Source organism: Chiloscyllium punctatum, chromosome 18 (assembly GCF_047496795.1).
Source record: "Chiloscyllium punctatum isolate Juve2018m chromosome 18, sChiPun1.3, whole genome shotgun sequence".
In the NCBI taxonomy this organism is placed as follows: Eukaryota; Metazoa; Chordata; class Chondrichthyes; order Orectolobiformes; family Hemiscylliidae; genus Chiloscyllium; species Chiloscyllium punctatum.
The window spans coordinates 84,631,313-84,657,460 of record NC_092756.1 but is presented as its reverse complement, the minus strand read 5'-3'; the positions used below and the strand labels follow the sequence as shown (position 1 = coordinate 84,657,460).

Sequence of the window (26,148 nt, the reverse complement as noted above, 5' to 3'; positions counted from 1 at the left end):
AGATCTCTGCCCAGAAGTTGAAGCACCAATTTTCCTTCCGGTTCCATGACTGGGGCAAACACTGGGAACCATAAAGGGCAGCTCCAGACTGATGGTGCTTACCCTGGATACATCTCCAATGCAGAGGTGACCTTGCTCTTGGCATCGAGAAAACACTTGACTAACTAACTTCAAGAGAGTGAAGTCAGTGACAATCTAGTGGAAATGTCTCCACTGGTTAGTCTCATACCCAGGAAGATGGTGATGGTTGTTAGAGACTGGCGATCTCAGTCCCAGTACATCTCTGCAGGAGCTCCTCAGGATAGTGTTTAGATGCTTCCTTAATAATCTTCCGTTCAATGTAAGGTCAGAAATAGGGATATTTGCAGATACTTACACCATGTACAGACTGGTTTATGGTTCCTCATATACTAGGGCATTATTGCCTAGATGAAGCAAGACCTGGATGTCATCTGAGCTTGGGCTGATCATAACATTTGTGGCACACACACAGTGCCAGGAAGTGACCATCTCCAGCTGGCAGTCAGGCTGGGGCTATTATCCCTGGAGCATCAGAGGCTGAGGCGTGACCTTATAGAGATTTATATCATCATGAGGGGTGTGGATCGGGTGAATAGCCAAGGTCTTTTTCCCAGGTTAGGGGAGTCCAAAACTAGAAGGCATAGGATTGAGGTGAGAGGGGAAAGATTTAAAAGGGACCTTTTCACACAGACGGTGGCGCATGTATGGAACGAGCTGCTAGAGGAAGAGGTGGAGGCTGATACAATTACAACATTTAAAAGGCATCTGGAAGGGTTTATGAATAGAAAGGGCTGAGAGGGATGAAGGTCAAATGCTGGCAAATGGGACGAGATCAGACTGGGGTATCTGGTTGGCAAAGATGAGCTGGGACAAAGGATCTGTTTCCGTGCTGTATGATTCTGTAAGTAAGAATCCAACCAGTCCCCCTTGACATTCAACGACCCTAACATCAACATTACCAAGCGTTATAATTGACCAGAAAATAACTATACCAGCCAATTAAAAATCCATGGACTGAAAGAGCAGGTTGGCTTTGGACTCTGCAATGCGAAACTCTCTTTGTCATTGCCCGGTCGACCATCTACAAGGCACCAGTGATGGTATACTCCTGTGGCCAAATGGGCCGCTCACAATGATGGATTTATGGTAGATTTAACAAGAATGGACAATAACTGAGGCATGCTGGGAGATCAAGACAAGCCTTGACCAAAGTGACTGTGCTAATAAACATGGTGCAGAATCCAGACAGTATTCCGGTGTGTATTGTGTGGTCTGCAGTTACCCACAGACAGTACATTACTGACCTAGTAGCTGCAGACCACACAATACAGTACACACCTGAATTTGGGTTTGAACAGAGTCGACCGGGATGCCATCCTTAGAGTGTTCAGAAACACCACAGTGTGTGCCAGTCGTAGGGGTGCCTCCTGCCCCTATTTGTACGTTTGCCCAACACCTCAGGAATGAATGCCTCAGGGCCACCCTACCAACGACATGCCAACACCTGGTTGGGTCCAATCCATGAGCCCTGATCAATCCATTGGTGGATTTTAAAGACCCTCCCAACAAGGCGCAAAGACTTTCAGGTATAAGAATCACCACAACACCACGCTGAGCAGCAGTAACTTGAGACCAGCCACCTTGGGGAGAAGACACCCCTGGGACCACCGAGAGAAGACAACCAGACGATCATTGTCACGTGATTCATGGCCAAGATCTAGTGTGGTGGTGTGATCATCCAGAGTTAAGTTAAGGCACAAGATAGTTGATTAGAGTTACAGTTTAAATTGTTAGTATTAAGTTCATTTTGGTGTTCTCGTATTAATTGCATTAAATAAATAAATATTATTGTTTAGAATTATTAAGAGTCGACACGCAGTTTCTTTGCGAGATATAAGAGTTAAAGCACACTGTGTGGCACATTCCCCACTTGTCTGGATGGATGCAGCTCTGAGAAAATTCAAAAAGCTTGATGCCATCCAGCTCATTTGACAGACACCTCATCCACCACCTTAAATATCCACCTCTCCATCACCGATGCACAGTGGTTATAGTTTGTGCCATCTGTGAGATTAACTTCAGCACCATGTCAAGCTTCCTTTTACAGTGAGTGTTATTTTGCAACCTGCATCACCTAAGAGGCAAACGCAGCAGAAATAAAGAGCATCATTGCCTTCAAGTTCCCCTCAACGTTGTGTTCCTTCAAGAGCTAGATGTGCTAATGAGCCAAGGCCCAGGATGAAGCCAGGAGGCCCACTTTCCTGTACAGACCAGATGGAGCCCACCAGATACACACATAGTTAGCTGAAACTGGAAGTTGCAGCATGAACTGTGAAATCGATCTGTGTAAGATTTTCAACAGTACTGAATCCAAATTATGTTACTATTCTGTTACTGACCAATGACACAAGAAATGCAACACAGGCCACACACCATCCTGACTTGGACCTATATCATCAGCTATAATGACTTGGGAAGTCAATGGCCAAAGTGGGTAATTTCAGGAAGGGGATTGCTGCCCAACTCTAGATCCAACTCTAGATCCTCTGTCAAAATGGCAGTGACAGAGTGTTAACGCTGACAGGGCCATAAATCTACTTCAATCAGTCTCTACCATCCATTTAATTATGGTTCCGTCAAAAATTCATTCATGGGACATGGGCATCACTGGCTGACCAGCATTTATTGCCCGTCCCTAGCTGCCCTTAAACTGAGAGGTTCTCTAGGCCGTTTCAGAGGGCAGTTAAGAATGAACCATGTTGTTGTGGGTCTGGAGTCACACGTAGGCCAGACCAGGTAAGGATGGCCGTTTTCTTTCCAGAAGAACACCGGTGAGCCGGATGACTTTATCGAACAATGGATCGTCAGTCAATTCTTAATTAATTCTGAATTTAAAAACTTAATTCAAGTTCCAACTTACCCTGTGGCAGGATTCGAGCCCCGGTCCTCAAAATATGAGCTGTTTTTTTTTGGAGACTAATAGAGTAGGGACAACCAGCCTTAGGTTATCACCCCCTCAACAGTGCAGCAAATTCACCCTATGTAAGAAAGTACAATATCTGACTTAATTGTGGTTTCTGCAGCCCCAGGCAGAAAATATACAAATGTACTAACTCGCAAAATTCCTCTTAACACAAATTAACAGAATCGTCCAGATTTATATTCCACCCCATTGACAGACTAACAGGGTTACATAACAAGGATGGGCTTATACAGCATTGAAGACAAATGGATATCAAATCGTGCTTAAGATTACCAAAGGGGGGGTAACTGGAGAGAGACGATTTCTTCTGACACGGGGGAACACCAAACAAAGGACTGTCACTTTAAGATTAAAGCTAATCTGTTCAGGGGTAATGGCGCAATTGCCCAAAAGGGTGATGGAAGCAGACTCTACGTCACCTTTTGAAAGAAAAATGTGCAGAAAGGTGACAAAGAAACAAGGAACAGGAGGCCATTCAGCCCCTCAAGCCTGCTTCACCATTCAATATGATCATGGCTCTATCATAATGCCACTCTGATTTCCCTCCTTTTGGAAGGATGTTGTGAAACTTGAAAGAGTGCAGAAAAGATTTACAAGGACGTTGCCAGGGTTGGAGGACTCGAGCCATACTGAGAGGCTGAACAGGCTGGGTCTGTTTTCTCTGGAGCGTTGGAGGCTGAGGGGTGACCTTATAGATGTTTATAAAATCATGAGGGGCATGGATAGGATAAATAGACAAGGTCTGTTCTCTGGGGTGGTGGAGTCCAGAACTAGAGGGCATATGTTTAGGGTGAGAGGGGTAAGATATAAAAGGGACCTAAGGGGCAACATTTTCACGCAGAAGGTGGTACGTGTCTGGAACGAGCTGCCAGAGGAAGTAGTGGAGGCTGGTACAGTTACAATATTTAAAAGGCATTTGGATGGGTATATGAATAGGAAGGGTTTAGAGGGATATGGGCCAAATGCTGGCAAAGGGGACTAGATTAGGTTGAGATATCTGGTCAGCATTGTCAAATTGGACCGAAAGGTCTGTTTCCATGCTGTACATCTCTGTGACTCTCTAACACCATTTTCTCACCATCTCCCCATTCCCCTTGATGTCTGTGAAATCTAAATTTAAAAATTTTCAAGTAAATGACTTGTAGATTTAGATTACTTACAGTGTGGAAACAGGCCCTTCGGCCCAACAAGTCCATACAGACCCTCCAAAGAGCAACCCGCCCAGACCCATTCCCTACACCTAACACTACAGGCAATTTTAGCATGGCCAATTCACCTAACCTGCACATCTTTGGACTGTGGGAGGAAACCGGAGCATCCGGAGGAAACTCATACAGACAACATGCAAGCTCCACACAGACAGTTGCCTGGGACAGGAATTGAACCCAGGTCTCTGGCGCTGTAAGGTAGCAGTGCTAACAATTGTGCCACTGTGCTGCCCAATAGGGCTTTGGGGAAAGAGCAGAGGGGAGATCACCACCACCTTCTCAAGGGGCAACTAGGGATGGGCAATAAATGCTGGCCCAGCCAGTGATGCCATCATCCCACAGATAAATAAAAAGCAAAAAAAAAAGGGCTCTAGTCTGCTCACTCATCCATAACCATGACGGACTGAATGGTCTCTTCCTGTGCTCTACCTCATATGTGTGATGATGTTGTCACTTTAAAAGGTTATTTTGTCTTGGGTTTTTTTTAAGAGAGTTTGTAAGGCAGAGCTAGTGACTAGTCCACCAGAACCACTAGAGTAAACAACTTGTGAGGCCCTGAGTATTTTTTTCACAGCTTGAACAGGTGTGGCCAGCCCTTACAAACAAGGGTTTCTGGGTAATATCCTATTGAGGCCTCAAAAGAGTTGGGCATGTCAGTGAATATCTCTTGGCCGCTACTCTGTCTGAATTTTCTCTTGATGCTTTTTCCTCCTGGACTGAAGAACTGCAAGTGAGAATCAGTGTCTGAATTTGCCTTTTTGCCAAAGGGGGTATGTTTGTGGGATGTTACTGTATTGGAACAGTTAATTAGTCACAGATACTGTCCCTATTATTCGGCTAAGTTTCCTAATTGTTGTTATTCTAAATTGCTCTTTAGTTTGCTTATAGCATGGTGGCTCAGTGGTTAGCACTGCTGCCTCACAGTGCCAGGGACCTGGGTTCAAATCCAGCCTTGGGTGACTATCTGTGTGATATCTTTGTGTCAGCATGGGTTTGCTCCCACAGTCCAAAGTTGTGCAGGTTAGGGTGAATTGGCCATGCTAAATTGCCCATAGTGTCCAGAGGTGTGTAGGTTAGGTGCATTAGTCATGGGGAATGGATCTGGGTGGGATACTCTTCAGATGGTTGGTGTGGACCTGTTGGGCCAAGTAGTTTGTTTCTACACTGTAGGGATTCTATGATGTTAACTACAGCGTTAAAATAAATTGTGCTTTGCTTAATGTTGAGCGGTTTGACCAGTTGCATTGCATCTGGAACATGGCACTTCCTGTCTACCTTTAAAATAAGAAAATATTAGAGTCTAGACTATCCTTCTTAAAATATTTTAAGGGGTCTGGCCTGGTCCATAACCTAAGCACGGGAAAATATGCAACCTGGGTCAGTTGTCCCAAGGAGATTCTTGCTGGGAGTCAATATTCCACAGGCATTCCAAGCCATCACTTTGAGATGGATTTGGGATAAGCCCGGGATGGACACCAGATGGGAGAGACTGCCCGTTGCTCCTTCTCTGATAGGACAGTGTCATCTACTTGATTTCTAAAAAAAAACCTGTCTGCTGCTGAAGCTCAGACGCCTTGATCTACCTTTTTTTTTCCATTTCCTCTTTGACCAACCGCCTCAGCACTCTGTCATTGTCGGAACAACCCACAAAGCTACCGGCCTCACCTCGAAACACGCCAGCCCATGAGATCCTGTGCACAGCCTGTCGTGCTATCACATCATTAGATCAGTTCTTTGTCATGACATTGCTGAATGCTTGTGACTCATATCGGACCTCTTCAGACTTGCTCTCCTCACAGAAGTTCTCCAGGATCCAGAAGCCAGATATCAAAAGGTGACTATACACTTCTTGTTTTTCTATCTATTTCACTTTACTGTGATGTCTGAAACACAAGGTTGCAAACTAATCCCCTCATATAGAGAGGTAAACTGTTTGCTTTTAGATAGATCGCTCAATCAGTCATCAGTCACCTGCACTATTGTGTGTAATGGTACAATAATTTGAGATTAATGATACGAGACATAACAAACTGCACATTTGATATTATTACATCAGAGACAATAGTCTATCTTACAAATGGAACTCATACCCAGAATTGTGAAACTACTGTGATATTGGCTTTAATCATTGAAGGGTTACAGACATACAGTTATGTAGACACACACACAGACTTGCAAACAGAAATATGCACATACACAGGCACATAAACAGAAACACACACACACACACATTCACAGATAAAAGGTTAAATATTTATCTACCTATTGCATTTAAAGGTTGAAATTCAATTTCTTTTGCGTACCCAAAAGCACACTCACACGGGCACATATATATACATGCACTCACCCACTCTCACACACTGACACTCGAACCCTCCCTCACACACACATACTGACAAACATGCACACACACACACAAACTCGCCCACTCTCACAGTCGCCACACACACACATATACACATAAAAATCACCCACACTCACACACCCACACACCGACACAAATATTCACCCACACTCACACACCCACATACATACACAAACACTCGCTCATTCTCACACACCCACATACATACACAAACACTCGCTCACTCTCACACACCCACATACATACACAACACTCACCCACTCTCACGTACTGACATCTACACACATGACCCAATGTTCAATCGGGGGTGAATCTCTTTAAGATGGACAATACAAAGAGGGCCCACGAATGGGGAAGGATTTGATGGCTATTCTCCATTCATTTTGAAATCATTTTGACTCAGAAATTGCATTTGAATAAAGTGGTACATTCTTCCACTTGAAACAAGCCGGAGTAAGATCAGGACACGGGGGTAGGAGTTGAAAACAGTTCAGGGCCAATAAAGTAGACTGGGACTGTCGTCCTCAATGCAGAGAAGGCTGAGGAGCAAGCTGATTGAGGTGTACAAAGTTCTGAAAGGATACAGACAGGTAAATAGGGAGAAACGTTTCCCTCTTAGTAGAAGAGGCAATAACAAAGGGGGCATTGTTTTAAGGTGAGGAGCAGGAGATTTACAGGGGATTTGAGGAAAGAAATTTTCACCCGTGGGTTGTGGGAGTCTGGAATTCACTCCCTAAAAGGGTGGTAGAGGCAGGAACCACCAAGTCGTTGAAAAAGTATTTAGATGAGCAATTGAAACACCATAGCACAAATTTCTACAGGCCAGGTGCTGCCAAATGAGAACAAAATAGATGGATGTTGAGGACCAGCACAGTCATGGTGGGCTGTAGGGCCTTCTTAGATGTAGTAAACATTTTAACAGTTTGTGACTCCTGCTGGTGTCTCGACTGAACGGGACTGAAACTCAACCTAATTCTTCCTGAAATGAATGATCTTTGTAGTTGATGAACCTGCTGTTTCACTCAGGTTTATAAACTGCGTTCTCACTCGGTTTATTTATCTCGGCTGGTAATGTGTAGAGCTCACTAAGCGTGGCCCAGGGCTTGTAATTCTCTCCTTTTGCTGCTGGATGATGAGGAATGTTAGGAGTGTGGCTTTCAAATGCTAGAGCCTACAGTTGTCTCTTGTGGAGGAGTTTACTCTAGTACTACAGGCCTTGCTGTACATCTCTATGACTCTATGACAAACGCTGATGTAGGGTTCATGTAGTGCAGTGTCCCTCCCTCTGAACCGGAAGGCCTGTGCTCAAGCCATATCAACTCCATAGATGCATCTTAAGAGGGTGGCACAGTGACTCAGTGGTTAGCACTGCTGCTTCACAACGCCAGGGACCGGGGTTCGATTCCTGCCTCAGGTGACTGTCTGTGTGGAGTTTCCTCCCACCATCAAAGATGTGCAGGTCAGATGAATTGGCCATGCTAAATTACCCATAATGCTAGGTGCATTAGTCAGAAGGAAATGGGTCTGGGTAGTTACTCTTCGGAGGGTCAGTGTGGACTTGTTGGGCCGAAGGGCCTGTTTCCATACTGTAGAGAAACTAATCATCTCTGATTTGTGCTGAGTAATAATATCTACAGGAATGTGTCATCCATTGACAATGATAGAACGTGCTCTGTTGAGTGGAGTCACTTTATCTAAAGCATGCAGCTCTATTGCATTTCACAACATTGTGCATTGGGGAGGTGATGGCCCAGTGCTATTATTGCAGAACTGTTAATCCAGAGACCTATGTGATGTGTCTAGGGACCTGGGCTCAAATCCTGCCACAGCAGATGGTGGATTTTGAATTCAGAGTCCAATGATGACCATGAACACATCGTTGATTTGTTGGAGAAGAATTCATCTCGTTCATTAATGCCCTTTAGGGAAGGAAACTGTTGTCTTTACCTGGGGGTCTGGCGTACATGTGACTCCAGGCTATGGCCAATAGATGCTGGTGTAGCCAGTGACACCTTCATCCGGTGAGCAAAAAGCAATTAAACAAATGCCGGTATTCCTGTATGAGTAAATTGTTGACAGAAAGGTCCAAAGGGGGAAATGAGGAGAAATGTTGTACATTTGGAGTTTTCAGGAACAGGACTGTTTGACCAGAAAAAATATGTTGGAAATTGATTCCATCAATAATTAAAAAAGGGATTTGCACAGGTGCTGGAAAGTGAGAAAGGTTGCAGATGAAAAGCACGAGTACATCGCAATCTCTCTTTCAAAGAGCTGGCACAGTCATGATGGGCCAAATGGCCTCCTTCTGAGCTGGAAGATGCCCATCCTGAGCGCCAGACATGGCATTGATACACTGAGTTATTCCAGGTACATCTAAAAGCCTGTGGAAGTCAAGTTGGCACACAGCAGGCAATGTGTGAGTCCATCTGATTGGAGTCATCTGCATTTTTGTGCTAGGGCAGTGTTAAGTGCTAAACACACCCCAGGTATTGGTCAAGGCTCCTTAGACAACACCTTCCCAACCCACAATTTCCACCATCTCGAAGGACAAAGGTAACAGGGTAAAAGGGTCCACCTGCAAGTTCCCCTAAAAAACACTCACCACTAGGAAATATTAGGTTAGATTCCCTACAGTGTGGAAACAGGCCCTTCGGCCCAACAAGTCCACACAAACACAAAGTAACCCACCCAGACTCATTTCCCTCCAACTAATGTACCTAACAGTATGGACAATTTAGAATGGCCAATTCACCTGACCTGCACACCTTTGGATTGGGGGAGGAAACCGGAGCATAACCATGCAGACACAGGGAGAACGTACAAACTCCACATAGACAGTTGCCCGAGGCTAGAATCGAACCTGGAACCCTAGTGCTGTGAGGCAGGAGTGCTAACCACTGAGCCACCGTGCTGCCCAATATGTCACCATTTCTTCGGTATCGCTGGGTCAAAATCCTGGAATTCCCGCCCTAACAGCATTGTGGGTCTACCCACAGCACGATGTCTACAGTTCAAGAAGGCAGTTCACCACCATCTTCTCCAGGGGCAACTAGGGATGGGCATCCAATGCTGACTCAGCCAGCTACGCCACTTCCCATGAATTATTTTTTCAAAAGTTACATTCCTAAGAGCTGTAACCCCAATATAGTATCTTCCCCTTCCCATACTGACCCCCATTCATTTGTCATTGTTGTATTATGACCACGTGTGACCTTTTACTTTCCACAGAAAGGTCATTACATTTTATCAACCAGCATCTCCTAGTCTGCGAACAAGATTCCTAAAATTCCCACAGAGCCTTTTCAAAGATGTTTTGTATTTTCCCCTCCTAGCATCTTTACCACGCACAGAGAGGCCATTTAGCTCATTGAGTCTGCACCAACCCTCTGAGGGCCATCTCACTTGACCTTGCCCCCTACACTATCCCCGTAACCTTGCATTTTCCATGGCCAATCACCTAGCCTGCACATCTTTCCACAGTGGGAGGAAGCCCACACAAACACAGAGGTTGGGTGGGGCGATGGAGAACGTGCAAACTCCAAACAGACCCGAGGCTGGAATCGAACCTGGGTCTCTGGGGCAGCAGTGCTAACCACCGAACCACAGTGCCATCCTCAATGGATGCTGGCAACTTGTGCTGTGTCTAGCTTTGGGACTGTGAACTCTTCAGGGATGAAGGGTGCTTGAGGATGTTGCTAGTAAAGTGGAACTCAGTGGGGCAGGACCACGTTGACTGGTGTACCAATAGAAGCTTTGACAGAACATGGGAGAGTGATCGTCAAGGCAGTAGCACTTGGAATGATCACACACTCGTGCATGACCTTGGCTGCAGTAACCCTGCGTGCTCTGGGCCATCCGACATCCTTATGATCAAATGGGACTGTACTGTGCTTCAGCTGCTAGGATGGTGTGGCTTCTGTTCTAAGAAACCTACTTCACTTTGCCTTTTATTCACTTCATTCCAATCGGTGCCAAAACAAAGCCAAGAGTGTTCGTATTTCCAATTCATTGGTGGGACATTGGCATCACTGCCTGGGCCAGCATTTATTGCCCAGTCCTAACTGCCCTCAAGACAACAGCTCTGTCCAAGTGTTTGGGGAAACGCAGTCACCATTAAATGAGAGAGAAAGAGAGCGAGAGAAAGATAGAGAGAGAGAGACACACACACAGAGAGAGGGAGAAAGAGAGAGAGAAAGAGAAAGAGAGAGAGAGAGAGAAAGATAGAGAGAGATAGAGAGAGAGAGGGAGATAAAGAAAGAGAGTGAGAGAGACTGAGACAGAGAGAGAGTGAGAGAGATAGAGAGAGGGAGAGAGAGAGAGACAAGGAATACAGGATCAGAAGTGGCTGATGGTGGTGGAATGTAATGTCATTGAGCTTGTAATCCTGAGCTGCTGGACTGCTGTTCTGCAGGTGTGGGTTTTGAATCCTAGTACAGCAGCCGGTTGGGTTCAACTTCAGTTAATATGAAGGTAGACCTGATGAAACCATCGTCAACGGTCCTCTGGACCCAGCTGGTTCACTAACGCCCTTTTGGGAAGAACTTGCCCTTTCCCAGCTTGGCCTACTTGTGATTCCAGCCCCACAGCGATGTGTCTGTTCTAACATTCCGAGCAATTCCCTCAGTTCAAGAGTAACTAGATGCCAGCCTTTCCTGTACCAATCATATCCCATGGAAGAGGAAGAAGTAAGTCAGGCAGTACCGAAACAGGCCCCTCTTTGCTTTGCTATTCAATTGGATCATGGCTTTATGTAACAGAAACCCATTTTCATTCCATATCCACTGAGCTCCTTTGCCATCGGTCAGCCCCAACAGCTTCAAGGGTTTTTTTTTAATGGTGAAGGCTCCAGGTTTTAATTACCTGAAGAAATATTTCCTGACCTTGGCCCTGATCAGCCGGTCTCTCACTTTCAGCCAAACAACCAAATGAGCAAACATTGCCCCTGGCTCCAGATCGGAAAGCTCCACAACATTTGTCCCATGCCCCATCCCATCACCAGCACCTTCCCGAGGGCAACGAGGGATGGGCAACAAAATGCTGGGCCCAGCCAGCCCTGCCTGTGTTCCATGAGTGGATTTTTGAAAATATAATCTTGGCCCTAATTTGACATTCATGGGAATGAAATGAACAGGAAATCAAAGTGACATAGATTGCTCAGTAGTTTCACTGAAGTGAAATTGCAGGTACATTGTAATAACAGTGAAGGGTAAGTTTCATAGCATCCCTACAGTGTGGAAACTGGCCATTTGGTCCAACAAGTCCACACCTATCCTCCGAAGAGTAACCCACCCATACCCATAACTAATGCCCCTAACCTATATATCGCAGAACACAATTGGCAATTTAGCATGGCCAATCCACCCTAACCTGCACATCTTTGGATTGTGGGAGGAAATTGGAGCACCCAGAGGAAACCCACGCAGACACGGGGAGAATGTACAAACTCCACCTGAGGCCAGATTTGAACCCAGATCCCTGGTACTGCCAGGGATGCCACCCAAGTGATGCCTAATGGTATTATTGTTGGAGTGTTAACCCAAAAACAAAAAGGTTGGCGCTGGAAAAACATAGCAGGTTAGGCAGTATCTGAGGCCAGGAGAGTCATCAGGAAGGGCTTATGCCCTGAAATGTTGATTCTCCTGCTCCTCAGATGCCGCCTGACCTGCTGTGCTTTTCCAGCACCACACTCTCGACTCTGATCTTCAGCATCTGCAGTCCTCACTTTCTCCTGTTAATCCAGAGACCCAGGTATTGTTCTGGGATTCAGGTTCAAATCCTGCCACAGCAGATGGTGGAATTAATGATGACCAGGAACCCATTGTCAATTGTTGGGAAAATCCCATCTGGTTCACTAGTTCACCAGAAGTTCACCAAAGATCCTCAGATAGCATCTTCCAATCTCAAAACCTCTTCCATCTAGAAGGACAAGGGCATTTGAGATGTGGAAGGGTTTGCATTAGATCTCCAGGAATGCTTCAGATGGGGTCAGCAATTACACCTGCCCCAAAGCCAGTCATCATGTTTCTATCCGTCTTTGAGACTCCGCCCATCACCCTTCCTAAAGAAAGACCACATCCGAAGTTACCAACTTTCAAAGGGAAGTGGTTTTCATGACATTGACTGAACGACACGTCACTGATAGACTCTCTAACTCAGCGCTTACACCAGCTCAAGCAATGGAATTACAAGAAACCTGCCCCAAAATAGACAAAGTCAGGAGTGGGGTTAGGTTTGTCAATTCCGCAAAGAGAAAAGCTTTGATGCTTGAGTTCCTTTATACGCAGATCTTGTGGGTTTCTGGTTCTGGTTCAAATTACAATGATTTTTTATACAAAACCATCATAGCATCCCTACAGAGTGAAAGCAAGCCATTCAGCCCATTGACTCTCTGAAAAGCATCCCACCCAATCCCTGTAATCCTGCATTTCCCCTGGCTAATCCAACTAACCTGCACATCGTTGGACTGCAGGAAGGAAACCAGAGCACCCAGAGGGAAGCCCACACAGACACAGACATGGGGGCAACGTGCAAGCTCCACACAGATGGTCGCCCGAGGGTAGAATCAAAACCAGGTCCCTGGCATTATGAGGCAGCAGTGCTGACCACTAAACCACCACGACACCCTTCATTAATACCCTGTGCAATAGAGTCAGGAGGTTGTGTGTCCAAAATGGCTGCTATCCAACTGCTACTATAATTCACTACTTTAAAGCCCCTTCGCCATGCCCTCGCCAACCCCCCATTGCGCCTCACCTCCCCAATCCACAACTGCCCCTTGCCGAACCCCACCTCATTGCAACAACAACCTGCATTGATATTGCAACCTTTGCAGAGTGAGATCCCACATGTGGCTTCAGGGGAGCATAGTGAACAAGATTTGACAGCGAGCCAGGTACAAAGATATTGGGTCAGATGATCAAAGAAAAAACATGGTGGGCTTGAAGGAACGTCTCCAAGGAGGACAGGGAAATGGGGATAGAGGTTGGGATTCTGCACTTGGCAGCTAAAGACATGGCCACTCCTGATGGAGCAATTAAAATTGGGGGTAGTCAGGTAGCCAGTTTCAGCGGGGTGCTGAGATCGTAGCAGGGTGGGGTTTGAGGTTAGATGTGACTTTGAAGGTGATGGTGAGGGTGAAATTACCAAAGGGATTAGGAAACAAAGACGAAAGTTTTAAAACAGAGACATTTCTTTACCAGGGGTCCGTGTGCCTCAGGCCCACCAATCCCATGCAATCCCAGACATCACCAACTCTCTTCCCACAATCCCTAGCAATTCCCTTTACCAACTTCCACTGACTCCCGTTTCACCTCTTACCATCAACCCTGAGTTGTGAGTGATTATGGGGCGTCCCCAGTTTCACTTTGTCTTGCTCCTGCTGGACAACACACTCAACCACACTTGAGAGAAGCAACAATTTTGAAGGCCTCAGTCAAAAATTGGATCTAGGCATCTAATTGTGACACTGTTCCCAGCCCATCACTTGCTAAAAGATACATAAATAGGTGGGGAATAGAGGGAAAGAGACAACGTAAAGGCAAACGGTTTAATTTTAGAAAGGCAATGTGTGTTAGTACAGTCTTGGTGGGCCAAAGGGCCTGTCTCTGTGCTGCACTGTTCTTTGAAATCACTTAACTCAGTCCAGAAGCCGATCGGTATTGTGTCACATGAGACATTGCTTTCGTCACTAGCATTTCCCTCATAAAACTCTACCTCAGTATTTTCCTCAACAATTTCAACCATTCTCTTCTAGGAAAGGACATTCATTTCCAGCTATGTGCCATCTTTTGCTCTCTACATAGTTCCCATGAGACATTGCCAATCCAATCTAAGACTGGGCACTGGATAATGATTAGATTCATTGTGTCATCCAGCACAGAAACAGACCCTTTGGTCCAATCAGACCATGCCGACCATAATCCCAAACTAAACTAGTCCCACCTGCCTGCTCCTGACCCATATCCCTCTAAACATTTCTTATTCATGAACCTATCCAAATGTCTTTTAAATGTTGTAACTGTACCCGCATCCACCACTTCCTCAGGAAGTTCATTCCACACACGAGCCACCCTCTGTGGAAAAAAATTACCCCTCACATCTTTTTTAAATCTCTTTCCTCTCACCTTAAAAATGTGTCCCCTAATCTTGAAATCTCCCACCCTCAGGAAAAGACAACTACCATTAACCCTATCCTTGAACCTCATGATTTTACAAACCTCTACGTGGTCACCCCTCAACCTCCTACACTCCAGTGATAAACATTCCAGCCTGTCCAACCTCTTATTACAACCCAAACCCTCCATTCCCGGTAACCTCCTGGTAAATCTCTTCTGAACCCTCTCCAGCTCAATCACACCCTTCTTCCAACAAGGAGATCACAACCAGACACAGGACTTCAGAAGAGACCTCACCATTAGAAACAGAATCTTTTTCTGGCTGATATCCTACTGGCTATATTGATTCGCACGGTTAGGAAACTGATTGACACAGTTAAGAAGTTGATTGACAGGATTAAGAAATTATCAGAGTGTTTAAGAAACAGTTGGGATAGTGAGTGGTTGCTTTGATCAGTAGCCTGTGATGGATAGTATCCAATAAGGACCTAAACTGATGGTCAACTACTCCCTATATTTAATGACAACTTAGACAATGGTACAGAGCTGAAAATGTGTTGCTGGAAAAGCGCAGCAGGTCAGGCAGCATCCAAGGAGCAGGAGAATCGACGTTTCGGGCATAAGCCCTTCTTCAGGAACTGAATGGTACAGAAATGCAAGCCATGGTTCACTAGCCCTCAAATTAAGGATCTCTCTTCTTAGAAGAAAAAGGTGGTTTTAATTATTGGTTCTGGAAACCTATTGACTGAACTCGAAAGAAAGTTTAAGCAAGGTGAGAAATTGAACAGTTCCTCAACAAAATAAAGAATAGGAGAGTATGAATTAATTCATTGAGCTTGATGTCCATTGTCAATTGAAGACTAAAGTGAGGAGGAATTTATTCTCTCTGCGGGTTGTTTGTCTTTGGAATTCCTTCCCACAGAGAGCTGTGGGGGCAGAGTCCTTGTGGATATTTAAGTCTGAGATCATTTCTTAATCAGTCGGGGAATCAAAGATTATGTGACTAGGGCAAAAAAGTAGACACATGGAGTGTTGAATCATCCATAATCCTATTGGATGGTGGAACAAGCTCGAGGGGCCAAATGGCCTATTCCTATTTCTTATGATCTGATCCCTGTAGGTACAAGTAAGTACTGAAGGTGGTCCAATTGGAGTTTATGAAGATTGCAAAATATCGCAGATAATGAATAGGTTGTATAAAACAGAGTGCAGAATCGTACTCTTTTCCCCCATATTGGATGCGTTCCAATGCAGAATTAGCCAAAACCTCAGGACACCCCAAAGTGCTTTACAACAATGAACTGCTTTTCTGCTGTTGCCATCATTATGAGGCCAGAAGCACAGTAATCTTGTACATCAGCGTCCCAGCCACAGCAAGCTGATAGCAACCTGATACAGCAAAGACTACATGTCCTGATAACATCCTGGCCACAGTACAGAAGACTTGCGCTCCTAAGCTAAGTGCATCCTTACCCAAGCTGTTCCTGTACAGTTACAACATTGGAATTCACCTGAAAATGTTCCAGGTTTGAGAGGGGCTGATCCAAAGTGAATTATCACCCCAATTAGTCTCCTCGCTATTGTCTAACCAATGAAAGTTTTCATCAATAGAGCTGTCAAGCATCAGCATCTCACAAATGAAAACAGCAATAGTCCATTCGGCCCCTCAGTCTTGAGGTGCCAGCCAATGGGGTCATGGCTGATCTAATTGTGGCCTCAGCTCCACTGTCCCGTCTGCCCCCCATAACCTTTGACCCCCTTGCAGGTCAAAAATCTAGCTCATTCTTAAACGTATTTAATGAAGCAGCCAGCACTGCTCACCGTTTGTAGAGAATGTCAAATATTAATGATTCTCTGAGGAAAGAAATTCCTCCTCATTTTTATCTTAATTGGAGACTCCTTATTCAGAAGCAGGCTTCGCATCAGTGGTGTTGTGTTATGCCCCAGAGTGAGTACACAAAATGTCTTTAAATGTCGTAATATCATTATCATAGCGTATACCCTGAATGTACAATGGTCTCAGATTCCAAAGTAAGTGTGACCCACTAAAAGCATGACATGCTGATGGAAGTCTGCAGCCAAATGGCTTAGATTCTTTAAAGCCCTGGTAAGGTTCCCCTACAGTGTAGAAACAGGCCCTTCAGCCCAACCAGTCGAAACCGACCCTCCAAAGAATAAACCAACCAGACCCATATCCCTCTGACTAATGCACCTACCACTGTGGGCAATTTAGCATGGCCAATTCACCTGACCTGCACATCTTTGGACTGTGGGAGGAAACCGGAGCACCCGGAGGAAACCCACGCAGACACGGGGAGAACGTGCAAACTCCACACAGTCAGTCACCCAAGGCTGGAATCGAACCCGGGTCCCTGGCACTGTGAGGCAGCAGTGCTAACCACTGAGCCACCTTGCTGCCTTGCTATTAGAAACACAAACAGAATTTGCTGGAGAAGCTCAGCAGGTCTGGCAGCACCTGCGGAGTGAAATCAGAGTTAGCTTTTCAAGCCGAGTGACCATGACTCAGAACTCTTTTGAGACAGGGTCACTCAACCCGAAACATTAACTCTGATACCTCTCCGCAGAAGCTAACAGACCTGCTGAGCTTTTCCAGCAATTTCTGTTTGTGTTTCTGATTTCCAGCATCTGCAGTTCTTTCGTTTTTTATTTAACTGAATATTAGCCCAGACATTATGTGCTTGTGGCTGAAATGCAGCTGGAGCTGTTGAATCTTTCAAAACCACATTTAGTTCATGTGATATGGGATTAGATTAGATTACTTACAGTGTGGAAACAGGCCCTTCGGCCCAACAAGTCCACACCGCCCCGCCGAAGCGTAACCCACCCATACCCCTACATCTACATCTAACCCTTACCTAACACTATGGGCAATTTAGCATGGCCAATTTACCTGACCTGCACATCTTTGGACTGTGGGAGGAAATCGGAGCACCCGGAGGAAACCCACGCAGACACAGGGAGAATGTGCAAACTCCACACAGTCAGTCGCCTGAGGCGGGAAATGAACCCGGGTCTCTGGCGCTGTGAGGCAGCAGTGCTAACCACTGTGCCACCGTGCCACCCACCAAACAGAATCTAACAGATCTAACAGAATCATTAGCACATCAGGTACCAACACCCTGCTGGACACAACCCAAACACCACAGTGGCATTGAACAGATATATCCTCTCAGCACCTACCCTACAAAGCCTTAATTAGAAAAATGTGAGGTGCTGCATTTTTGGAAAGCAAATCTTAGTGGGACTTATACACTTAATGGTAAGGTCCTAGGGAGTGTTGCTGAACAAAAAGACCTTGGAGTGCAGGTTCACAGCTCCTTGAAAGTGGAGTCGCAGGTAGATAGGATAGTGAAGAAGGTGTTTGGTATGCTTTCCTTTATTGGTCAGAGTATTGAGTATATGAGTTGGGAGGTCATGTTGCAGCTGTACAGGATGTTGGTTAGGCCACTGTTGGAAAATTGCATGCAATTCTGGTCTCCTTCCTATTGGAAGGATGTTGTGAAACTTGAAAGGGTTCAGAAAAGATTTAAAAGGATGTTGTCAGGGTTAGAGGATTTGAGCTACAGGGAGAGGCTGAACAGGCTGGGGCTGTTTTCCCTGGAGCGTCGGAGGCTAAGGGATGACCTTATAGAGGTTTATAAAAGCATGAGGGGTATGAATCAGATAAATAGACAAAGTCTTTTCCCTGGGGTGGAGGAACTAGAGGGCATAGGTTTAGGGTGAGAGGGGAAGGATATAAAAGGGACCTAAGGGACAACTTTTTCACGCAAAGGGTGGTGCATGTATGGAATGAGCTGCCAGAGGAAGTGGTGGAGGCTGGTACAATTACAACATTTAAAAGGCATTTGGATGGGTATATGAATAGGAAGGGTTTGGAGGGATATGGGCTGGGTGCTGGCAGGTGGGACTAGATTGGGTTGGGATATCTGGTCAGCATGGACGGGTTGGACCGAAGTCTGTTTCCATGCTGTACATCTCTATGGCTCTATATTCAACAGTTAATAGGGCAGCTATGAACTGATCCATTGTCCTTTATGTGATTTCTACACATGCCGATAAAACATAGCAAACATAATCTTATCATCATTTGTACATTGGGGTTGAAAACCTGGTTTGAGTCTTCCACACTCTCCCCAACCTATTCACTGGATCTGCCAGATACTGACTCAGTTTGTGGATCAGCCAGTGGAATATAGGTCTGTGAATACAGCCAGAGCACCAAACCCTGTGGCAAAAACTCTGGGAGAGGAGGCCTCAAAGCAGTTTGAGGAACTTACCGAAGGTTGCAAATAATTTGCTGATAAAATCGTCAGAAAGTCTATGTCTGGACCTGAACAGAGCAAATGATTTGTTCATTGATGCAACCAATTTTATTGTCATTCCATTCAGCATCCCTGGTTGAGAACCTGAACAATTATTCCTTTCGGTTGTGAATTGCATGAGGAAATTTTTACGATAATTGTTGAAAAGCTTCTCTAATCCCCTTTTATCTCCTTTTCTCTCTCACAATCTAATCCTTTCCTCTCTTTACTGCCTCGCCAAATCAGACGCTGATTCCCTCCTCAATCACTTCTCTCTTTCTTTTTCCATCTTGCTGCTCAGGCAAAGATTTGCATTTACATAACGCCCTTCATGATCACTGGGTGTCCCAGATCGTTTGACAGCCATTGAGGCGTTTGCTGACGTGTCAGAAATATCGGTTGACAAATGCCCACAGGCAAAATAAAAATTGACAATTAACACATTTTTTATGATAACGAACAAAGGATGAATATTGGAAAGGACACCTGGGAGAAATCCCCTGCTCTTTTTTTTAGATTAGATTACTTACAGTGTGGAAACAGGCCCTTCGGCCCAACAAGTCCACACTGACCCTCCAAAGAGCAACCCACCCAGACCCATTCCCCTACATTTACCCCTACACCTAACACTACAGGCAATTTCTCATGGCCAATTCACCCAACCTACATTTTTGGACTGTGGGAGGAAACCCACACAGACAGTTGACCGAGGCAGGGATTGAACCTGGGTCTCTGGCGCAGTGAGGCAGCAGTGCTAACCATCGTGCGCTCTTCTTTAAATAAGCACCTGAGGATCTTATAAATCCATCTGAAAGGACAGATAATGCAGTATCTACAAGGACAACACTTGATCATTTTGCACTCTTATCCTGGAGTGGGATCTGAACTTACAAACTCTGATTGGAAAGTAAGAGAGCTGCCAATGGTAACCACATGGCAGTAGAGTGTTGGCACTATTATTTACCAAGGTCCGAAATACCCTCTTGCCCCCTGCTCCACCAGCTCACATAAGGGGCAGCACAGTATCTCTCTGGTTAGCACTACTGCCTCACTGCACCAGGGACCCAGCTTCGATTCCAGCCATAGGTGACTGTACGGAGTTTGCACTGCCTCCCTATGGAGAAAGTGAGGACTGCAAATGCTGGAGATCAGGGTGTGGTTGCCTCATTCCTGATGAAGGGCTTATGCCCGAAATGTCGTCTCCTCTGCTCCTTGGATGTTTTTTCCAACGCTGCACTCTTTGACTCATCCTCCCTGTGGGTTTCCTCCGATTTCTTCCCTCAATGTGCAGCTTAGGTGGATTGGACAAACTAAATTACCCTGTAGTGTCCAGGTATTTGTGGGTTAACCATAGGAAATGTGGGGTTATAGGGTAGCGGGATGAGAAGCTGGGCTGCCCTTCGGAAGGGTGGTGTGGACTCAATGGGCCGAATGGCCTGTTTTCACACTGCAGGGATTCTATGAATAAGTTGAGATGCAACATTCGTTTAAATTGAGGGATGAGACTGATCAAAATCCGGTCGAATAAATTTTTGATTATTCTGAGAATGATTCTCCATCTGTCTGCTAGCTGTCAACATTTTCATCAGCTGACAAAGCAACCTGAAACTGACACAGGAATCGACAGTCTTGCAAAATATTAAAAGAGGGTGGTATTATTGAAAAAGCCCCGTGAGATTTACTGAAACCACAACACGTGGTCTTTATTAACTGCACAGTCTGCACTAGCAGATCCGGTAAGAATACAATTTCTGTCTTAAATGAAACGAGTCTGCGTTTTTTTTTTCGACACTTCATCAATTGAATGTCGTTCGGACCCACTTCAAGGTCCCATTCCCTTCCTCCGTGTCATCTCACAGGAACTGGTCCCTGCTACTGCACAGTGCATGAGCTGAGTTGTGTTAACGTTGGCTGGCTTGTGGATCACGGAAATATAGGTGGATGTTTGATGAGGATGTGGGGGCTGGAAAGTTGCCTAGGAACGCTTCCCACTGCGCTTGTCGTGTGGGTTTACATGAAATAGAAGAAACTAGAGGCTATTCAGCCCGTCGGGCTCTTCCGCCATTCTGATCTCAACTGGCCTCAACTCCACTTTCCTGTCCACCTCCTCCTTAGGGTTTAGTCAGTGTCCAAGCATTGACTACACACTGGCGCAGTGAATTTCCATAGATTCCCAGGGAAGAAACTCTTCCTCATCTCTGTTTTAAATCTCTACCCCTTAGCCTGAAACCTCTCGTTCTAGATTGCCTCATATGAGGAAACATCCTCTTTATGTCAACCTGGTCAGTCTCAGCTAGTTTCAAATGCCCTCGATTAGATCTCCTCTCATTCTAGAGAGTGTATGCCTAATCTCTTAATTAGACAAACCTTCCAGAAATTTCCAGCAGAGAAATAGGCCACTCAGCTCACTCTTCCCCTCCATATGTGCCTCCTTCTATTTATTCATGGAATCCCTACAGTGTGGAAGCAGGCTATTCAGCTCATTGAGTCCACAGCACTCCTCTGGAGAGCATCCCACCCATCCCTATAACCCTACATTTCCCATGGCCAACCCACCCAGCCTATACATTCCCGGACCTTATGGGACAATTTAGCATGGCCAATCTACCTAACCTGCACAGCTTTGAACTGTGGGAGGAAACTAGAGCACCCAGAGGAAACTCACGCAGACATGGGGAGAATGTACAAACTCCACACAGACAGTTGCCCAAGGCTGGAATTGAACCTGGGTCCCTGGTGCTGGGAGGCAGTGGTGCTAACCACTGAGCCACCATGCCACCCATTATCGTCATCCAGCCCTATCAACATGTCCCTTTGATATTCATAAAGTCATTCAACTTCCCCTTAAATTAAGTCAAGTTATTTTCTTCCACCATTCTCTGTGGTATTAACTGCTCTATTCTAGCCAATCTCTAAGTGAACAGGTTTCTCCAGACTGGACTTATTATTGACCATCTTGTATCTACAGCTCCCCCAACAAGTAGAAATGTCTCTTTGATATCTGCGTTCTCAATACAGAAATCGTTAGGTACAAGTAAGATCAAGGGCTGTGGGGATGAAGAGGGAAAATGATGTAGAGTTAAGTGATGAGCTAGAATCTATTGGAATGGCAGGGCAGACTAAATGGGCCAAAGACAAATAGTCAAAAAAAGGAGCAGGAGTAAGCCACTAGGCCTCCTTAAGAAGCTGACCAGATTGCAACCTCAAATCCACATTCACATCAACCCCCACCCTCCCCCCCATAACCTTTCAGCCCCTCGCTTACCCTTCAAGCCTCCTGCCTGTCCCTCCTGATGCTGCCTGCCTTGCTGTGTTCCTCCAGCCTCCTGCCTGTCCCTCCTGATGCTGCCTGCCTTGCTGTGTTCCTCCAGCCTCCTGCCTGTCCCTCCTGATGCTGCCTGACCTGCTCTGTTTATCCAGCCTCCTGCCTGTCCCTCCTGATGCTGCCTGCCTTGCTGTGTTCCTCCAGCCTCCTGCCTGTTTATCCTTACCTGGTCTGGCCCACATGTGACTCCTGACCTACAGCCAAATGTTTGACTCTTAAATACCCTCTGGGGCAATTATAGGGATGAGCAATAAATAAAGCCAGCGATTCCCACATCCCATGAATAAGCTCCTCATGATATCCCACCAATTAATGGCACGAATGGCAAACAGATGACCTGAGTGGCAGCCACTAAGCTCCCGTGAAATAGCTTAAGACATTTTACTAAATCAAAGGTGCCACATAAATGCAGGCCTTCATCGTTGCCGAATGCAAACTGATGAGAAAATGGTTGAGGTAGCTCACTCACAACAGGAAAGGGAACATGACACGGTGAAAATAGAAAAGGAGGACAAGGCACCTCTGACGTTAGAGACTGAAACGCAAAGCAACCTTGCAAATCTTCTGCCTGAGTTTGGAAAATATTGCACTCAGAGCTCTGACCACAAAACAGGCTGAGCTCCAGGTATGAATTAATCATCACTTGGAATTTGCGTTTCACAAAATTTCAAAGAGGCTCTCAAACATTAAAAGCTTTCGCATGTCAGTTAGTTTGAACTTGCCATGAAGTGCATCAATTTAACGAGAACATAACGCTGCGCATCATTTAGAAAGGGGATTATTCACAAGTAAAACATAAAGTCGCCATTGTCAGATGAGGCTGTTCTCTCATTAGAGAGAGAGAGAGAGAGAGAGAGAACTGGTGATAGTTTAACCTCAAAGTCACTGTGTCTCAGGTGGGAGCAGAGCTCTTCTTGGTAACCTCAGTTGGTATGGAAGCTGTGTCCATGTTCTTGGTGTCACTCTGCATTGCAATCCAGCTGTCCAGCCAACTGACCTTCCCCCCCTTTTTTGTTTGCAATTAATAGCAATGCCACAAGAACGAAAACTCCTGCATTAAAGCAAAATACTGCCGATGCTGGAGAAACTCAGCAGATCTGGCAGCATCTGTGGAGATGGAGAGAGAAACAGCGTTAACATTTCGAGTCTGATATGACGCTTTTCAAAAAAAAACACATTCACAGGAAGAGGCTGTTGGTGGCTGGGGCCATCCCAGAGGGCAGTTACAAGCTCTAACTACATTGGCTGTGATTCTGGAGTCACATGTAGGCCAGACCAGGGAAGGAAAGCAGTCTCCTTCCCTAAAGGCAATAGTGAACCAGATAGGTTATCCCTGACAATCACAAACCTTAATTCTATACTTTTGTTGAATTTAAATTCCACTGTGGTGGGATGCAAACCCAGGTACCCAAAGGACATTACTGAACTAGATGAGTTTTTCCCAACAATTGACAATGGATTCATGGTCATCTGAATTCCAGATTTTTATTGGACTCATCTGGCATGGCAGGATTTGTACCTGGGTCCCCAGGATATTACTTGGGTCCCTGGATTAACAGCCTGGACATACACCTCCCCCTAAGAGTTGAAAGACTGTAGTTACACTGGACCCGAAACATTAGCTGTGTTTCTTTCTCCACAGTCGCTGCCAGACCTGCTGAGTTCCACCAGCATTTCCTGCGCTTGCTTTTAATAAAGACTGCTGCTTTCTGCTCTCGGCTGCATTAATGAAATAGTGACAATGCATCGCTCTCGCACTTATCAGGGAATATTTTCGCAGCATATGTTTTAGTAAACTGTTACATTTTTAGAACTGACGGCCAACTGCACTGGATCAGGACAGGCTTCGTGTTCAGCAGCATGCAAATGAGTGCGAGCAGAAACCGGAGGAAGCCAAAATTCTCAACCCTGGTGCAATATTGTTTTTTGCAAGAAATTTGCATCCTGGTCACAGGTTGCCTCCACAAACTAAACCTCTGACTCCAAAATGCACTGCTAAATCTTGCACTTTCTAAAATTAACATGTGCCTATTTATTAGATGCCATGACATCCAGTAGTATCCCTCAGAGAAAAAAAATGCGGGGGAATCCCTCTGATTTGATGAATTGGCGGTGATAATACTACTTGGGACTCTGCGCGTGACAGAAGGTGTAGAAAGAACATTCACAAGGCATAATAGCAAGAATAACGTGGGCAGCATGGTAGCTCAGTGGTTAGCACTGTTGCCTCATAGCACCAGGTTTGGTTCCAGCCTCGAGCAACTGACTGTGTGGAGTTTGCACATTCTCCCCGTGTCTGCGCGGGTTTCCTCTGGGTGCTCCGGTTTCCTCCCACAATCCAAAGATGTGCAGGTCAGGTGAATTGGCCGTGCTAAATTGCCCCATAGTATGAGGTGCATTAGTCAGAGGGAAATGGGTCTGGGTGGGTTACTCTTCGGAGGGTCGGTGTGGACTGGTTGGGCCAAAGGGCCTGTTTCCACACTCTAGGGAATCTAATCTAAACAGGGTGTGTAAAGCTGGCAAGATTAGTCAGCAGGCACAATGGGAGCAATGGTCCTATTGCTGAGCCTGGGGTTAAAGTCTCACCTGCTCCTGTGGTGTGTAATAACGTTTTGATTTGATTTCTTACTTGATTAATTATTGTCACATGTAATGCGATACAGTGAAAGGTTTTGTTTTGCGTGCCTATTCAGACAAATCATATCTCACACAAGTACATCGGGTCGGGATAATAGGACAGAATGCAGCACATAGTGTTGCAGCTACAGAGAAGGTGCGGAGGAAGATCAACTCGAATGTTCTTGAATCTGTTGCTATTTGTTTCCAAACTTGTGTATCTTCTGCTCGATGGAAGAGGGTGGAAGAAAGTATAAATGGGCTAGGAGGGCTCTCTGAATATGTTTAGTTAAAAAATATCTAAAGGCAGGGGCTAACGAGTTACTTATAAAATTGACAGGCAGATGGTGGTTTACTCCTGCTCCTTTACTGTATAAATTAGGAATAGAAGGCCATTTGGCCCATCTGGTCTGCTCTACCATTCAGATAGTGGCTGATTAAAACACACAGGTGGGACAACAATCCTTTTCTCTCAGAGAGTCATGGGTCTTCTGCATGAGTATGGATTCCAATATCTGCAATTTGTTTTTGTCTCAGACTAGGTGAGGATGACCGATTTCATTCCCTAAAGGGCATTAGTAAGTCAGATGCCTGTTTCCAACAATTAGCAATGCCTTAGTTTTTTTTAAGTATTGAATTGAAGTTCCACCATCTGCCATCACAGGATTCAGACCAGGTCTCTGAAATGTTACCTGGGTCTCTGGATTAATATGGTCCTGTGATAATACCATTATCGCTCCCTTAAAGAGAAGCAAGTTCCATTTATTGTTTCCTTAGCCACATGTTAGTATTACCACGTCACAGATCTCAGGATTCCCACAGTCGCTCATGGGTTCTGGAGAAATAAGGCCTTTAGCATGCTTGCCTTCATTGCTCAGACCTTTGAGTGTAGGAGTTGGGACGTCATGTTTAGGTTGTACAGGACATTGGTGAGGCCTCTTCTGGAGTACTGTGTCCAGTTCTGATGGCATTGCTATAGGCAGTATGTTATTAAATAGGAGAGGGTTCAGAAGAGATTTATCAGGATGCTGCTGAGACTGGAGAATTTGAGTTAGAAGCAGAGGCTGGATAGATTGGGACTTTTTTCGCTGGAGAATAGGAAGTTGAGGGTTCAGCTTATAGAGGTTTATAAAATCACGAGGAGTATAGATAAGGTGAATAGCAAATGTCATTTCTCTGGGGTGGGGGATTTTA

The 26,148-nt window shown here is 45.4% G+C and overlaps 1 protein-coding gene across 1 annotated transcript in view; it reads left to right on the top strand.

Moving 5' to 3' along the window:
* The first annotated feature begins 5,978 nt into the window (after nucleotides 1-5,978).
* Nucleotides 5,979-26,148, top strand: part of LOC140488942 (interleukin-2 receptor subunit beta) — a 110,392-nt gene continuing 90,222 nt past the window's right edge. Inside the window, exon 1 of the mRNA XM_072588160.1 lies at nucleotides 5,979-6,046. The gene's annotated coding sequence lies outside the window, so the exon portion shown is untranslated. The remainder of the gene's footprint in view (nucleotides 6,047-26,148) is intronic.